This window comes from Herpailurus yagouaroundi, unplaced genomic scaffold (genome assembly GCF_014898765.1).
Source record: "Herpailurus yagouaroundi ecotype Mexico unplaced genomic scaffold, PumYag 250, whole genome shotgun sequence".
Classification (NCBI taxonomy): Eukaryota; Metazoa; Chordata; class Mammalia; order Carnivora; family Felidae; genus Herpailurus; species Herpailurus yagouaroundi.
The window spans coordinates 12,227,344-12,232,153 of NW_024412467.1; positions in this window are offsets into that span (position 1 = coordinate 12,227,344).

Here is a 4,810-nt window from a genome sequence, read left to right on the forward strand (position 1 = left end):
GCCTGGAACAGCCAATGGGAAGTAAAGGAAACATGACGGGCACCTTTTCAGCATTCCCCAGGTGTCCTGAGAGTTACCCAGTGTTAACTGACTCGGGTGTGAACAGACAGCATCCACATGAGAGACAAACTTGAGTTTGGGCCAGAGGTAGTGTTTTTAAGCTCTTCTTCTATTGAACCCATGACTGGAAGTAAAGGAGCCTTTAGGAAGTAGGCAGTGGAAGGCTACTGTCCAGGATATCCCCAGAGTTTTTCATCTGGGAGTGAGCACCGTTTTCGCTTTGGGTGGGACACTATTTCGCTTCGTAGGCCAACATGGCAGCCCAGTTTGCTGCCCATCAAACACCAGTTAACACCCTGAGGTCACACTGGCAACCAACAAATGTTGCAACATAATTCCAACTGCCCTCCCAGGAGGGGGAGGGGGTATTATCTGGTTGAGTAGTACTGGATTCTCCCAAGGGACTTAATTTAGTCTTCTGGATCATAGCCTGTTATACTAAAATCGTGGGTCTTGGAAATGATAACGTTTATCCTGTAAATGTTGGACTCACATACTTAGCAAGATGTGATGATGTGTTCGAGGGAACTTTGAAGGATATTCAAGTGTGGAAAAGAGAAGAACTCAAGCATGCACTACGTCATTATTGCCTTGTCCAGCTTGCTCCCTTCAAGTGTTCACTCCATGACAAAACATCCATTGGGTGTTTTGGGTTTCCAGACTTAGGCCCTAAGACCTATCCATTTCACACGCTCATGCCCTACCTCGGGCCTTGAATGACTCATTTTCATTCTTGTCCTGCTTTTCATCTTGCTCTCTGGCTGGCTCTTTTACTTCCATCCACAGAGCAACCAATGGCCAGCTCCCAACCATAGCTTGGCTTCCTGGCTGCTGTTTCTGTACTATTCCTTCAACATGGCAACCTGGACAGATCATCTTGGAAGGACCACTGTGCCTAGTTGAGCCCCGGGAACACCCACACCTAGGCAGGGTTCTTCCAGGCCAGCCTTTCCCAATTTTGACTCAGTTTTGGTGGCGCGGCAAAACCAGACCTGGCGTAGAATGGGCAAACAGTAGTAAAGCGGGTACCCAGTTACTCCCGGGAAAGAACAATGGAGAAAAACGTTTAAAACAATGCTTATAGCTTCACAGTTCACATGCAAGGGCACACAGTGTGCATCATAAAGCAAAATTCTAAGAATAGGAAATCAGTAGGATCTCATGGGTTCAAGCTGACAATCGGCGGTTCATGGAACTGAAAAAGTCTAAGTGTAGATCTAGGTTTGAGACGAGGTGGATCAAGGAGTTCGGTCTGTAAAATAGACGTGAAATGTCTTGGTCTTGCTCTCTTCTGTGTTGTCTTCGTTCTTTAAAAACTTTCCACACTTGAAGGACGATTGAGACAGCCACAGAAAGTACAGCTTGCCTTCTGTGAGCTTTACACCCAGTGTAAAGAATGCCTGTTCTTCAATGATTCCAGAAAAAGTCCTGGGCTCTCATTCTTCTGGTTTCATATGTTACATATGCCCGAACGAGTCACAAATCTCAAGGGTGTGAAGTACTCTTGTAGGCTCCGAGAGAGCCAGAGGTGGGAGGGACGGTTCCCCAAAGGAGAGCCAGAGTACCGCGGTCAAAATAAGAGGCAAGGAAGTCTGAGGAGCCAAGAACGATGGGTGTCTGGGACGTGGGTCAGGGGCTCTTGACCTGGATTTGGTAATGGAAGAGTACAGTTTTATTTTATGTGTGTGTGTGTGTTTGTGTGACCATCAGCCCTCTAGAAAGTAAATTCCACCATCCAGACGGGCAGCCATTCTTTCTGTCTCTTTCGCACACTACTGCATTGCCGTTTTCTAGAACACTGCCTAGCAACATGGTGGGTTCCCCCAAAATAGCTGATGAGTAAACGAGTATGGAAATCCATGTCTAGGCAGGGAAAGATCAGTGGAGAGTGTGTGGGTAGAGACTGCAATGTGCTACAGACTTCCATGCCAGATAGAGGACATCGCTAACACTTTCCTGAGATCCGCCCCTATCAGTAGTGATGGATTTAAACTCTGCAGACATGCGCCAAGACCAAGCACACCGAATGCATGGTTTCTTTGCCTTATCTTGCTAATACTTCCATTTTCAGAGAATAGAGGAAGTTGTGTCCCTTAAAATTGCCTCTGATCAAATGGTAAGAACCACTTAATATTGAGAGTGAAAGAGATAAGCACTTTGAGACAAGGTGGCCATATCAGCAAAGTGTTAAGGATATTGGTCTAAAAATGCCGATATGGTGATTCAGAACTTCATATGAACAAATAAATAAGATTTATCTGAATACAAAGGGCAAGGAATGGGGAATATTATACCAGATATGAAAACATGTTCTAAGACAGTAACAACTAAAAAATATGAAACTACTTCAGAGCAGACAGACAAATCAATGGAACAAAACAGAGAATGTGGAAATAAGCCAAAATACATACATAGTTGACATTTCAAACGAGTGAGGAGAAAGTGTATTATTTGATCAGTGGTGCTGAAGCAGCATAGAAGCTGTCTTGAAAAAATAAATTTAGGGGCGCCTGGGTGGCGCAGTCGGTTAAGCGTCCGACTTCAGCCTGGTCACGATCTCGCGGTCCGGGAGTTCGAGCCCCGCGTCGGGCTCTGGGCTGATGGCTCGGAGCCTGGAGCCTGTTTCCGATTCTGTGTCTCCCTCTCTCTCTGCCCCTCCCCCGTTCATGCTCTGTCTCTCTCTGTCCCAAATAAATAAATAAACGTTGAAAAAAAAATTTAAAAAAAAAAAAGAAAAAAGAAATTTGGATTATACCCTACACCTGGATAAATTCCAAATGTAAAAACTTAAAACCCCAAAGTAGAAGAAAAAAGCAGAAGAAAATTATCTAGTGATTTTAGAATAAGGAAGACTTTTCCAACTGTGACGTAAGATTGAGGAGCCACAAGAGAAAAGATAATACATTCTCCTATGGAAAAATAAAATAAAACCTTTCCATACAATAAGTGTTACGAATAAAGTCAGAAAGACAACAAATCGGGGGGAAATTTCTACTTCTCCCATCATAGACAACGTCTCAATTTCCCCAATAGGTTGAGTCCAAATTCATTTTTTTTAAAGACGATCAAGCCATTCAAAAGTCAGCCAAGGATATAAACAGCTCACAGAAAAGTAAATATGAAAAGGCTCTTGACCATATGAAATATGGTCAACATCACTTGTTAACAACATACAAATTAAAACTGCCCTGAGAGACATTTTTGGTCACTCAGACTGGCAAAGATCCAAAAGTCCAATAAGGTCCTGGGTTGGTGAGGCCTGAAGTATGGGGAACTCATTTATCACTGGAGAGGAAATAAATTGAAAGGCTGCAAAGGTCAGTTTGGCAATATCTATTAGAATTACAAATGTGCCTCCCCTCTGACCCAGCAATTCCATTTCAAGACCTTTATCCTGCAGTTATACTCACATATATGCAAAGTGATGTATATGCCAGATTATTCGTCACAACATTGTAGGAGCAAAAGATCAGAGACTATCTAAATGTCCATTACAAAGGGACTTGGACAAAGCAATATTGTTCAACTCTGAAAAAGAATGAAAGATCTCCAAAATGTACTGATGGCTGAAAAAAAAAAAATCAAAGTATCTAGCGATGTGTAAAAAGGAGGGGGGAAGTACATACGTATATTTTTTTCAAGTGCTTAAAAATCTCTGGAAGGACCTTCAAGAAACTGGGTCACTAAGGCCTGTTTATATTCAAGGGGAGAGGAATCCGACTCTCTCTCTTGATAGAAGGAATGGCAAATGGCAAAGAATTTACAGACGTATTTAAAACCCACACTACATTTTTATTCTCCTAGAATTCTGAACCATGCCGTGGGCTTCCTAGTCAAATATTAAATCATTCACTTCTGGAGAGTGAATACCTTTGGGTTTCCTGGTTGCACTGGTTTGCACTCATTAAAAGGAAAGAAAATTTCAACTTTCTTCAGAATTGGTTGCAAGTTAGGCTTGATTTCGGCCTTTTAAGTGGTCTTGGAAAGATTCTTTCTGGTTTCTGGTGGGGATCCTGGCCAAACCAAAGACAGAGAAAGAGAGAGAAATATGTTACATCTGTGGTAGTTAGCGATGAGGTAACTGTTGTGCTCCTCTTTATATTCCTTTGTGATTTCTAATATTTCCTCAATGAGCAGAAGTTCCTGTTATAACCAGAAAAAATGAGTTATTTAAAAATTTATGTGATATTTCAAATTCACATATCCATTAAAATCCACATATTTCAGATTCACCCTAGTTTCCAAAGGTCAGTCCCTAGAAGAATGTTGCCTCTGCTGATGGAGTGATGAATAGAAGGATGCTAGTTGGAAAATCTAAATGAGAATCATACTTGTCTCTAGGAAGGAAGGAAAGAAGGAAGGAAGGAAGGAAGGAAGAGGGAAAGAAGGAGAAAGAAAGAAAGAAAGAAAGAAAGAAGACAAGAAAAGGAAAAGAAGAAAGAAAGGGAAAAGAAGAAAGGGAGAGAAAGAAAGAAAGAAGAGGGAAGGAGAAAGAAGAAAGAAAGAAAGAAAGAAAGAGACAAGAAAAGGAAAAGAAGAAAAAAAAGGAGAGAAAAAAGAAGGAAGAGGGAAGGAAGGAGAAAGAAAGAAAGAAGAAAGAGACAAGAAAAGGAAAAGAAGAAAGGGAGAGAAAGAAGGAAGAAGGAAGAAAGGAGAAAGAGAAAGAGAAAGAAAGAAAGAAAGAAAGAAGAAAAGGAAAAGAAGAAAGGGAGAGAAAGAAAGAAAAAGACAAGAAAAGGAAAAGAAGAAA